We start from the raw sequence: 14,825 nt of genomic DNA, 5'->3' as shown, positions 1-14,825 counted from the left end.
CCCTGTCAGTGTTTGGGTGAGGTCGGCCACCACTTGTTCCCCCATTAAAATACTTATTCAAAGAAGAACTCAATATAACCAGGCTAAAAAAGAGAGATTTTGTAAAGCTGTGTGATACTGGAGCAATTCCTCGTGATTATCATGGATGATACAGATAACTTGCTGAAAATAACATGCCAGACAGGGCACCAGGACCAAACATGGATTCTCAATCTGAAGCAGAGTATTTTTTTACATTAATTTATTTTAATGTACTTATATTTTTGTGACTTTTGTACTTTTTCATGTAAAGCAACTGGGTATATTTTCCATAGAAAATTAAAAAAATGTATTCTATTTTCGCCATTCTATTCAGAATGCACTCAAAATAAAGTCAATTTAAAGAAAAATACCTATACTTCATTTTTGTTTTACCTGTATTCCAAGAATGAAAAGTGATTTTTAAAAGCTAGAACAAAAGTGATTTTTTCAAATATTATAATTTCATTTTAAAAGTAAATATATCTACACCCACAAAAATAATCAGAAATGGGAATGCAATATAAGGATTTTTTAGATTGATTACAAATGTTAAAATGGCTCTCCTGAACAATTTACTATTTTGCACTTGGTCACTTTCTCTTCTATGACGACGGCATGTTTTAAATCAATCATGATAATGTCTGTCATGTTTAAGTCTGTGACAGTGATACATAGGGAGACAGAAAAAAATTCTGGATGAACTACACATTTTATCTGATGATGAAATTCTGCCGCCGTCAGCAAATAAATGTGTATGCCTTTCTGCGATATGGATTAATTCAATTCATATTTTACAATTTTCAAAAAGTTATCTCCTGGCCGTTTGCATTACAATGGGTTTAGGACCAACGACGAGGTATGCTAGGTTGTCAGGTGGTGAGGGACCCTTGAGACTAAAGGCAATCCAATGGGCTAACTTCCAAGTGACCCCCGACAGAGAGCAATATCTAACATTCAATAACATGTAACATGTGTGTAACATTAATGATAATTAGTGTTTATGAATGTGTATGAAGTAATGGCAATGTAACTCGATTGTAAATTGATTGGAATTGGTCTAAATATCTTGCAAATACTGTGACAACGACCGTTTCAGATCTCGTGGTTGATTCATCAGATCATAATAATTAATAAAATAAACAATCGCAGCAAGCAAGAAACACTTTATACGTGGTGCACACACCAACTTGTTGACCTACACAAAACGAGGTATACACTACGATACACACCTACAGTCGGTACATGTATAAATACTCATGCCAGAATGTATGTAGATGGAATGCGAGACAGACTCGCTTCACACAATCAGACTTACAATCCAGCATTGGAGGAGTAGGGAGCGTATGATGTTTTGTGATTTTGAATCGCAGGCCAATTTTTGTTCCACAAGCAAAAGTTGTTTGTTTGTTTTAACAAATGCACGCAAATCATTAGCATTGTACTGCTGTTCTCTCACTAAATCGCGACCATAAAGGTCAAGTGCAGAACGTTGTGGGAAATTGAATGAGTTATTTGTTGTTGATGGTTAAGCATATGTCTTAGATTTCGATCAGAGCTTGATTGAAAATATTGTCCGAAACTCAAGTCAACTGTACTATATGCCTATAACCTCCGCGCAAGTGCAAGTAATAAATTGACAAAATGAACGGTATGGCAGCGCATAAAATATGAACAAACATACAAACATTTTTATATATAAGACCTACTGTAAGTTACTATGTCTATAACCTTCGCGCAAGTGCAAGCAATAAGTAGACAAAGTTTTATCGCAATCAGATAAACAGTATGGCAGCGCATAAAATATGAACAAACATGCAAACATTGATTTTTATACATAAGAAGATTGTAATAAAGCGTTTTCTGTTTGTGAATAAATAATAAATTAAACTGTTGAAATACATATGATTTATTGTAATACTTACTTAAATTTTTAGCACCTATTTTTGTTTTTTAGCACATAATTATGAAATTTTAATAACATATTTTCCAATTATATCTACATATTTTAGGTACCTATTATTAATTTTTTAGCACCTAAAAATCCTAAGCCTAGTCATGAGTATCAAAGTGGGACATAAGCCATCTACGAAAATTTACAGGAGAGGTAATTTTTCATTTCATAATAATCATGAAAAAACTGTGAATAATGTTCGGAGGCACAGAATCACATTAAATATGTTAAATCGAAGATATCAATTTTGTAAATTCAAATATAATCGTTCAAAAACACTCATGTTCGCTTTTGATAGAAACTTTGGTGTTTGTCCGTTAATGATACGAACAGGCCTGTAAGTGTCCACTTTTGTAAGTTTCATTTTTTTATTAATATTTTAGGGTAGTTTAAAAATCGTTTTTTATTGAAGAAATATGAAAACATGGAAACTTTAAAAAATAATAAGTAACAGAGTTCATTTCATGTAATTAAAAATATGTAATACTTTTCCTTGAAAACAATTAGAATACACCTTTATAAAAAAAAATTGACAGACATCCTCTATTTTAGAATGACATTAGCACACTGCCGTAAGGTCGGTAGCATAATATTGTAAGTAGATTCTAGCTCAGCGATCGGTCAACGTGCACATGTCCACTGCCTTCTGTCAAGTTTCCGTATACAACTTTAAACTCAAAAATCTTTATGAAAACTACCATTTTTCATACTTTAGGTAGATTTTTGGTGGTGGCGAGCATCACTTGCAATACAATAATCAATTAAAACATGATTTTAGTGGCGAATAGGAAGGTGGCGTTTGTCCAACTTTGATACCATGCTACTCATATTATTCAGATTATAGTATATTCTTTTTAACCATCTCACCTGTCACCATGTGATAATTTCTGTGAGAATAGATCATTCAGCCTCTTGCTGACGTTGCTGTGGGACTGAGACGTCTTCACAATACTGTTAATGATCGTGATGGCCTAATGAAACAACAATAATAAAAATGAATACAACTGAATATTTAAGTGAAATATTGCAATGTAAATAATATGTAATGCTTCATATATTTTTCCAGATCTTTACAGATTTCACATTTACTTAAAATTAATATTATAAATAGTTGAATATACACGGCATGGGCCTCCGCAGAGTGGACTTTATCCCGATAAGACTGGTTTGCAAATGTTCAACCTGTCGGGTCCTCGATCTGGATATAATGCACGTGAATTTTCCACACAGGATTCGAACCCGTGACCTATCGGAAGCGGATGCTCGGTCACTACAATATTCCCCAAAATTAATGTTCAGTACAAAATCACACTTTCTTATATAATATGTATACTTATAATAAAAATATATTTCTACCCTCAATTAGTAATACTTTAGTAAAGATAATAATATATTTGTATGAGGATGGAAGGTTAAATAAAATAAATGTGAAAGGATGAGAGGAAAATGAAAAAAAGACTACATAATAAAACTGATGAGATCAATAAATTTGTGACGAAGCTGTACTAGTTACTAGTATCTTCGCATTGATTACTTTTTGTAATTATCGTCCGTATCAAGAAATATACAATGTAAAAAAAGTACTTATAATTTGTGAGCAGTTGAATTTAAATAGGTCGTATGTAGTTAATCGCACTTTCCTTAACCAGAATTAAATGAAAATTGCTTGCACCGGGAAATAGGGAAATGTACACATGAGATTTGTGAGTCATTCATTGTTCCAATTAAAATTAGTAGTCGCACTCGCTTTTTGGTAAAAGAAATGTCCCTTTGACATGTCTCGCAAGTTTTACATAAATTCAATCAATTCGATTAACATCTTTGCAATAAAATAGGCAATATGTACATACGTATGTATTCTCAGAAATAATTAATTAGTAGAGCTCACCGATGAACTAATCAACACCCATCGCATGTACATGTAATCGAAAAACAAAGTAGATTGATAACAATAACAAGAATACATCAACAGTTGAAACTCACTAAATCAGTTAAGGTTGCTGAAGTTTTTCTTTTATATCGCAGTGCAAAACATACCTATTTATAATTTACAAATAAAAACGATGCTATCAATTCCTATCTCCATTTGGCTCACACCCTTTGGAAGCACAAAAGTTCCAGAACTCTCGTAAAACTGGATTCATCAAAACATTCCATCGGTACAGACGGTTGGTTTCGTTTTGAAATGTGTTTTCATATTAAATATTATATATTGTAATTTCATGAGGAACTCACGTGTATGAAGTCCTCGGATCTGGCTCGTTGGTGTATGTGAGTAAGAGATTGGTGGCTTTGATATCGTACATAGTATTAACAAAAAAAATCTTTGAATTAAATAACACCAGACTTTCGATCTGTTATCTCCGCGCGGAGGTAGATTTATTGTAGATTATAAAGACATCGATTTTTATTACGTTGATTCTTGGAGGGTTTTAGATTTCGCTCAGCACTAATCACTGACGGTTATATTTACTTTGGGTATATTACCGGATCGCACTGCACTGCACTTGGCATTTTATTACAAACTAGCGCGGTAGGGGTCACATAATTATATCGTTTGTTAAGAAGAGGATTTTATTTAAGCTTTGCGGTAGGTAAACGGAAGTTATCATTTTGGAGGATCGCTGCCCGAGACAGTCAACGTGACCTTACTTTACAGGGGTGTTTTTTCTACTGCATTCTTCTACAAAACGCATCAACACCATTGGTGAGGGATGATGTGGGCGAGGGGCGAAGGGCAAATTAACAAATTGTAAGCTACTCGGCGAACTAACGGGACTCATTAGGGATCTGGGGCGACCTTGTGAGCTAGCAGGTACGGTATGCGTTTGGTTTGAATGGGCACTGAGGAAGCCTGTTCGTTTCGCAAAGTATTTATTTTTTTGTTGTAAGGCAGCGCTGGTAAACTTTTGTCAGGAATATTGAGATAAGATTTTTGATATGAAATTATGGACGTTTTTGTATAGTTTTTTTTTTATTTGGTGATAATATCTACAATGATATGTAATATCCCAGCTGTTTCATCAATGGACATTGAGATATTTACAATCATTCAATGAATACAGATTTTTAAAAATTATTAATCAAAGCTTTAATGTACACTATGTAGACATCTATAACTAATATCCCCATGGGACCAAATTAGAATTGATGAAACGAGTAGAAGACGGCCATAAGTGCTAAACTATAGTTTTCAAAAGAATGTATTGAACCATTCTGATACATATTATACAGTGCATGTGTATGTTAACATTTTAATTTCAGGAGGTGGTACGATAACAGCTGAGACACTGCGATAGCACGGTCACCATCGCAGAGGACTGCCTCAATTTTACTCAGGATCATCTTCTATCTAGCTCATCAATAATGCACAAATAAAAGCAGAACTGAACACTTCATAGCTTCGCATTCATTATCAACATTTTACCTATACATGTGAGTCTATATTTTTCTCTCAGTAGTTTGCACATTGCATTGAAAGAAGTCTTTTATTTTACTGATGATCAAAATATATGAAAGGACCGAGAAGAATAAAAATAATGAAATGGTTAATTGGGACTCGTACAGTAAGTATGCAATAATCCATCACCATCCTTATTTACATTTTTTAATTCCTATCTTTCAAATATAACAATAAACCGGGTCCAACACCAGACAAGGCAAAATATTCCAAAACATAATACAGTAAAACCTCATTAATAATTCCATGAGACCGAAAATAAAAAAAAATCGAATTACGAAATATGAAATGTATGGGGGAAAATATTAAAATTTTGAAAAAAATTTTTTTTATTGATTTTCATTGATTTTGTTTACGATCATAGATGTGCCTACGAAATTTCCGATTCCGTGAGAGTTAATGGGTCATAAAATGTCAGGATTATTTATATTACCTTCTTAAAATAAGTAATTTATGATAAATCTGTCATAATTTTCAATGACTGGCTCATGAAATACTGTACTTTATTACGATTTATTGAATATTTTTGTATGCCAGGACTCATTTCAGAAATCATTTTGAATTACGAAATTCGAATTAAAGGTATGGTTTTATATGAAAATAATGTTCAAGGGACATTTTTTTGCGAAAATTTCGAATTACGGTGAATTTTGAATTATCCATGTTCTTATTAATGAGGTTTTACTGTATTATAATACTTATCACAGTAGTGACTTTTTATAACAGCTTCATAAAATGAGAACAATATTAGGATAACTTCTTATTAAACTATCTGTATCAAAATAAAACTAAATTTTATATCAATAATAATAGGACAAATAAAAAGCTACAACTGGACGCCGCACTGTCATAGACACGTATACAGAACGTAGACAAGGTATTTTAATCAGTTTCTATCTACTACTTAGTAGTTATAATTCGATGCGGATTGAGAATTACCCTGCCTCAGGCTTTATATAAAATAAAAAACTCTTTTTTCGTTGGAACTTATATCCACGATTAAATCATTATTTACGTCTGCATATTTACATTCTCACCAACTATTAAATCATAATATAATCATTTAAATATAAATAATTTTAAATATTATTACCTATAAGTACGTCTATTTATTTTCGAATTCTGTGGCGTCCAGTTGTCCCGGTGCCAAATCTTCCTAGACCCAATAAAAGAATATAGTAACATTACCCTACAGATAAAATATATTTAAAGAATAAACCTATCGGTTAAAAAGTTTTTTGCAATCATACTTTCCATTAATCAGAATAATAGTTAATTACTCTACTCTTGACATCTTCTAACATCATTAGAAATTTTAAATACAAAATAGAAATTTAAAATCGATTTGAATAAGTACAAAAAAAAAAATACATTTCTACCACAGCTAGAAAGGAGGAAGTTAGTTACTTCAGGGCATAATAGTAACGCAATAATTGCAATCTCTTGATTTGAAACACCACACAGTAGATAACTTATATGTATGCCTTATACTGTACAATGTACAGTAAGTAGTAATTCCCAACCAGGATTCCGCAAACTCCACAAGAATTTGCAAAAGCTTGAGTAAGTGCAACTTACCTCATTATTGTAATATTGAGTAAAAAAATAACATAATTAATAATAAAGCATTTTGAATGTTATTACAGTAGTACTTAATTGCTGAAAAATTCTTTAAAAAAAACACACACCATGTTTGCTGGTAACCAGTAAGCCAGGCGTAATGTGACAATGTTTGTCATTTCGTTTTTACCTTCATATAACCTATGTGTAAATCAGGTAGGGGTATATGAACTTAGGTGATAATCTCTTCATCCTGCGATTTCCTACAGTTTTAGCAGAGTGGATGTCTCGGGCGGTGTAGAGATCTTCCCTATCCATGTCTCCGTCTTTGTCTAAAGTGGGCGTGGCGTGGCGACTTCTTCATTTTCTTTTTTATCTTCATTTACCACCTAAAATTACCAAATCAAGTTAAAGCATAATAAAATACATTTCAAATCATCGTACATATTACAGGAAACATATTGCTGAAGATATGCTACATCTAAAATTTCATACAAAGATATAATATCATCGTTCTATCTATCTTGTAAATGGTATAAATCTCATAAATCCAAAACAACTTTTTTCTCAGGAAACCAGTAAAAACTGTTTAATTTTCATTTTTTAGAAATATACAAATATTAGACAAATAATTTTAAAAATTTAAAACAAACTTTACAAAATGATGATTCTGTGTAGGAGGTTTGAAATTTTTTTCCTTTATATGGAGATGAAGAGTTTTTTGTGGATTGATATTTTAAACGATTAAGAGGGAACGTGCGCTGCGTAGGTCAAAATGGAGCTTTTATGCTATTTTCAAAGCATGATCCTGGACATTCCTTAAACGTTGTAGATAATCTCTATATATATAAAAATCTCGTGTCACAATGTTTGTGGTCGCACTTCTCCGAAATGGCTGGATCGATTTTTATGATTTTTTTAATGTATATTTGTTAGGTATGAGAATAGGTCAACAAGTATATTTCATACCGCTAGGTGATTAGGGTATCTCTATCCAGAAAAATTTTTCTTTTATTTTTTTGACAATTTTTTTTTGTATTTTTTTTATTATTTGGCATCAAAAAATACGTATAACCCCAAATTTTTACCTCCTACCCCCACCTTCCCATTTTTGAATTACGATTTTATTATTTTTGTATGAACAAATTTAACCGTCGTTCGTATTTCAAACAGAACGAAATTATTTATGTTGTTGAATGACAGATGGCGCTACGTCCGAGAAGAATTCAAGAGAATCGTCACTCATTTTCACATTTTGACAATTCATTCGGCATATCACAACGCAGTGCGTGCAAAATTTTGTACGATTTATTTTAATTTATCTATTTTTGTGTGCGTTTATTACAGTGCACAATGCCAGCGAGACGCAAGGGGGGCCATTTGGGCCGTCGAACGAATAGAGCAACAAACATGCGAAATAGTAGAGCAGAAAGAACAGACGAACAAATCCAACAAGATAACAAAAACGTGCGTGTGAGCATGTCGGAATTGCGTGCATCTCAATCACAAGAGGCACGAGCTGAACGAAATCAACAACGACAATTGGAACGGAACGTAGTTAACACACGCAGAGCAAATGACCGACAACGCCAACAAGTACATCGAGCATTTACATCCGCTTCGTTCCTTCACCTCGCATTCGAGTACGAGCCTGATATTGACTATTCCGCTCATCCGAAAGTGCTGATTGGTGCTATGGACAAAGAATATCCCCATTGTCATGCGCTCAAATTCAAACATGAGTCAGCCGGGATGTGTTGCGCATCAGGAAAAGTGCAACTACCAGAAATTGAGATACCACCAGAACCATTGAACGGCTTGCTCATCGGCACAGTTCCAGATTCAAACCTGTTCCTGAAGTCCATTCGCACATTCAATTCATGCTTCCAAATGACTTCGTTCGGAGCAACAGAAATAGTTCACAATACTGCGGCAAATGGTCAACAATTCCATTCTACGTTCAAAATCAAAGGCCAAGTATACCACAAAGTAGGCTCATTGGTGCCAATGCCAAACGAACCACATAAATTTTTACAAATCTTCTTCATGGGCGGTGAGGACATCAATCGAGTGGATGCAGGTTGCGGCTATAATAACCTTAATTCGCCTAATGCCAGGCGCATCGTCGGCGAACTGGACGCCCTATTGGATGAGCACAATGAATTATTGAAATTCTTCAAAGCACACATGCACGAATTGCCAAGTGGCAATCACACTATTGTCATAAATCCTGATAAACACCAGCTGGAGAGCACGTGCGTCGATTCAATGCGCCTGTTGTTGACGATATTGCTGGAATCATGGTTGGCGACCGCACATTGACGCGAGAAATCGTGATTCGAAGAAGAAACAATAATCTGGAGTTCATCGCTGACACACAGCGTTCATACGACGCTCTCCAATATCCGCTAATTTTCTGGAAGGGACAAGACGGATAATGCATAAACATTAAGCAACGAGATCCTGTCACAGGTAATTCATTCATTATGAACATCATTACTCATTTTCAATTGAGAAAATGAATGGTTGGTGTTTTTTTGTTTTTATCGGCGGTCATCGTCTACAGCGCTCCATTCCCCTTTCTGTCATAGATCCCATCCCCACACACTTACGATACATTCGTTATTTTTTATTTAACAGCCAAAATATTCACTAGATATAATTTATATGGCAGAACAATGTTTAACGGGTCAGCTAGTCTATTTATATAATTTTAAAGCCTTATTATCCTTTATATTTATTTTAAACATTTGATGACTGCATAAAGTATTTTTATTACATAAAATAGTATTCTTTTAAACCTCTCGCTCTAATGTTTTAGAATATAGTCATATTTCGGTACATCCATGTGCAGTGGTGTTAATATTTTTTCGATTTAATAATTTTTAAACGAATTTACAAAACCATTAATAAAATTAATGTTAACATTATATAGTGACATATTTACGATAACAAATTATATTTAATAATCTTTGTGATCCCAAATTTGACAAAAATTAGGCATTTTAATATTAAAAAATGGGCACGATAATTCTGGATTCTGGGAAGATAATTCTAAAGATACTAATTATAAGCTATGTCTTTGACCATTCAAATGTGATAACCATCCTACGAATAATGATTGCTTTATAATAATTATTGACCTAAGAATAAGGTAGTATTTTTTTGAAATACGCCATTTCTATTGGCATTTCCCAGTGGCTAAGCTACAACATACGGCCGTAGCCATAAATTTACAAATGATAAATGAAGTAGGGAATAAGACCGTGTTAACGCGCGTATTTGAACATGTATCTAACCGAAAAAAAAATATTTTTTAAAAAACGATACATGTTTAAACACGCGCGTTACTATGATCTTACTCCCTACTTCATTTATCGTTTGTCAATTTATGGCTACGGCCGTATGTTGTAGTTTAACCACTGGGAAATTGCAAATAGAAATGGCGTATTTCAAAAAAATACTACTTATTCTTATGTCAATAATTATTATAAAGCAATTATTATTCGTAGGATGTTTATCACATTTGAATGGTCAAAGACATAGCTTATAATCAGTATCTTTAGAATTATCTTCAAATGTGTTAATCGTGCCAATTTTTTGAATAATAAAATGCCTAATTCTTGTCAAATTTCAGATCACAAAGATTATAAAATATAATTTTTTATCGTAAATATGCCACTATATAATGTTAACATTAATTTTACTAATAGTTTTGTAAATGCGTTTAAAAATTAATAAATCTAAAAAATCTTAACACCACTGCATATGGATGTACTGAAATATGACTATATTCTAAAACATTAGAATGAGAGGTTTAAAAGAATACTATTTTATGCAATAAAAATAATTTATGCAGTCATCAAATGTTTAAAATAAATATAAAGGATAATAAGGCTTCAAAATTATATAAATAGATTATCTAAAATGTTTAAGGAATGTTCAAGGATATGCTCTGAATATACCATAAAGCTCCATTTTGACCTACGCTGAGCATGTAGGCCGTTAAGACGTGTTACACAGAGGTAGATATTCGATAATACAAGTGTATTAGTGTAGTCAAAAGAAATCTTATTTTTAACCAGAGTTTTACAAGATAGAAAAATGTAATACATATTGTGCTGACTCAAGATTGGCATAAACACAAATTTCATATGGAGTATTTTATAGCAAAGCAGTGGTGAAAACTCCTTATTAGCCATTAGTGTAAATTAGTCAGTTTGCACAATATGTATATTTTAAATCAACACGATACCTAGCAACATCTATACTATGGATTTCCAGCCCATGGGTATCGCAGTGTTTTCTATAAAGTCGCCGAATACAAAAAAATATTCAATATAATGCAAAATTTAATATCAAACATTACTTTAAATTAAAGTTAAAAATATGCCCATCAAACCAGTAAAAACAAACATACAGAAGAAAATGTGTAAATTTACAGATAATAAAAAAACATTCGATCACGTATAAGATTAGTGGTGACGTGATACGCGTGAAATGACTTCAATACGGTTCTGATGCGTATATTAAGTAAAATGACATTACACACTTTTGCATGCGACTCGAGCTTACTTGAACTTGCGTGATATGTTATTAACAATCTGTTTCTGGGTAGCGCGAAAGAGAATGTGATAATTGTGTATTCACGAGTAAGGTTTTATTTTATAATTACTTATTTAAATGGGGATTTTGACGCTCACGATGGTTAAACCGTTGCTGCGTCAGTTTATATGTCGCGGGTCTCGGGTCCGAATTATTTAGACAATAGTAAAAACATGCTGCCAAAAATCCCCTACTAGCTTCAAAACTTGGACTTCATTTTCATCTACTTAAGATGCAATACCTATGTGCCTGTTCTACTTATGTGACATTTTTTTATACATACCGTTTCAACAGCAGGTTTTTTTACATTTCTAAGTCCAGTCTTGCTGCAATCTGCCTGGAGTCCTGTAAAAATTATTAAACAATCAGCTATAAATAAATAACTAAGTATGTAAATTAATAATACAATCAACAAATTCCGTAGATAGGAGTACATATTATATTACAATACAACCCAGTTAATTCGAACGTATCAAATTCAAAATTCAGTGTATTTAGAAATTATTGTCAATTTAAGCCACCATGAATATTATTGTTGGTACAAAAAGTTATAATAAATTGAAAAATCAATTATTTCTCAATTTCATATGAATTTTAGTCCCCTAACTTTAACTCATAAATTATAAATGAATATTGTAATATTGAGAACGTAATAAATATTAAGGCTGCGGCTGCAATCAACAGTTGCAAATTTGTTGATGGAAAAACTCTACTATTATTTGTAGGTATATATTAGAATTGGCAACTGGATGTCTGATTAATTACATATTGGCAGGGAAAGCGTTAAATAGCAATAAAGTTTAAGGGGGGACATGCTCAGCGTAGGTCAAAATGGAGATTTTGTTCTATTTTCAAAGCATGGTCCTGGACATACCTTAAACGTTGTAGATAATCTATTTATATAATTTTGAAGCCTTATTATCTGTTAAATTTATTTTAAACATTTCATGACTGCATAAAGTATTTTTATTACATAAAATAGTTTTCTTTTAAACCTCTCGCTCTAATGTTTTAGAATATAGTCATATTTCAGTACATAAATGTGCAGTGGTGTTAAGATTTTTACATTTATTAATTTTTAAACGCATTTATAAAACCATCAGTATAATTTATATCGACATTATTATAGTGAAATATTTACGATAAAAAATTATATTGATAATCTCTGTGATCCCAAATTTCACAAGAATTAGGCATTTTATTATTCAAAAAATGGGCAATATTAACACATTTGAAGATAATTCTAAAGATACTAATTATAAGCCATGTCTTTGACCATTCAAGTGTGATAAACATCCTACGAATAATGATTGCTTTATAATAATTATTGACCTAAGAATAAGGTAGTGTTTTTTTGAAATACGCCATTTCTTTTGGTATTCCCCAGTGGTTAAGCTAAAACATACGGCCGTAGCCATAAATTGACAAACTATAATTGAAGTAGGGAGTAAAATGATGTTAACGCGCGTGTTTGAACATGTACTTAACCGATTTTTTTTTTTAAACAGTAGAGCGAGAGGTTTAAAAGAATACTATTTTATGTAATAAAAATACTTTATGCAGTCATCAAATATTTAAAATAAATATAACAGATAATAAGGCTTCAAAATTATATAAATAGATTATCTACAACGTTTAAGGTATGTCCAGGATCATGCTTTGAAAATAGAAAAAAAGCTCCATTTTGACCCACGCTGAGCACGTCCGCCCTTAAGTGTTAAAACTAAACCATACCATTCGGTTCCATATTTTTCAACATGTCACTGGAGGACGTGAGAGAGGACAACAACCTCGGAGCGGCTTGCCTCATTCTCGGCGCCACCTGAACACATTTGACAAATTAATGAAAGATCCAGAGTATCAGAAAATGAGGCAACAATCGAACAATCTGCACGTGTGGTTGTACTAAGTTTATTACTTTCTACTTCTATTGGCAGCCCCTCCCACAACAAAATGACAGCTCGCTCTCTGGTAGTCTGTTGCTTTACATTTAGTGGACTTAAGTGTTTGACGTGACTATTCATGTCATGGTCAATGAATTGCTTTTGTATGCCTCCATAAAATTGATGAAATATCTTTCCACGGGTATGTATACTAAATTTTATATTCAAATGTCTGCTTTGAAATGGCATTGTAGCTAAATTAATATGTAGACCAGGGTTTTTTTAATTTCAATTTCATATGTACATTTAGGCCTTTGCTACGGCCAAATTTTCCAAAGTGGAAAATGTGATTTACTCCAATTCATGATACAAGGAAAGGTAGAGGGGCAGCAGAGGAGTAGGCACAAGGAAATTCTCTTGGATATGCAAGCTCAGTCAATGGCTGGATGTCCAAGGCGTAAGTGATGTGATAGGCTTTAGTGAAAACAATGTTTAGCTTAGGTTAGGTTAATTAGCTTAGGTTATTGGTACCATAATTTACATAGGTCAAGCTAGCACATTGTCATCAGACATGTAAAATTACATTTTTCGTGTATTGAAAGTAGAAAGCGGGACACGTGAAAATACGTGTTTTTATACTGTTGGTTGTTTGCGGCATACATAAAAATACGGCATAGCATATCGGTGTGAAATACCAAACAGCAATGATTGAAAAAAAAAGATGGGATTTGAGATATATTTTTTCTAATAAAGAATCTCTATTCTGTTTTGAATAAAAAAATGTTTATAATTGTTTACCTACATAATTGTAGTTATAAGCATATATGTAGCATTATAAATTTGTAAGATAGGAGTACTTATATTATATAATAAAGAACGAAAGGATGATAACAAATATTTTGTGTTGATTGATTCATTAGTTTTATTTTTATATTATAATATAATGTTTTGAATATTTGCATAAATTCAGACTGAGAACATTCAGAATCCATTAAATAAATAACTAGATATTATGCAGATATAGGTATTTATATTTAGTTCAAAAATATAATAAAATTACGAAGTATTTTTTTAACTTTTTAGAATAAAGTTAGTGAGTACCTACCATATTTTTATGCAAATCATTAAAGAATGCCCGCCACAAGCGAAGGTCTATTATTTGAAGTGCCTGACTACAAAGTGCTAGGATAGAGAGATGTACTAAAATTCAGTTGCCAAACTGCCATAGAAGACAGCACGTCAAAGACACATCAATGCTTCATAATATGAATATTATGTTTCCAATATTTAAAATTAGTGACTTGAATAATTGATAGTGACTTTTTACATTGCGACTTCTGGGAGA

Source organism: Rhyacophila brunnea, unplaced genomic scaffold (assembly GCF_057557595.1).
Source record: "Rhyacophila brunnea isolate RB1 unplaced genomic scaffold, BYU_Rbru_1.0 scaffold_1, whole genome shotgun sequence".
NCBI lineage: Eukaryota > Metazoa > Arthropoda > Insecta > Trichoptera > Rhyacophilidae > Rhyacophila > Rhyacophila brunnea.
This window is presented reverse-complemented; position numbering follows the sequence as displayed.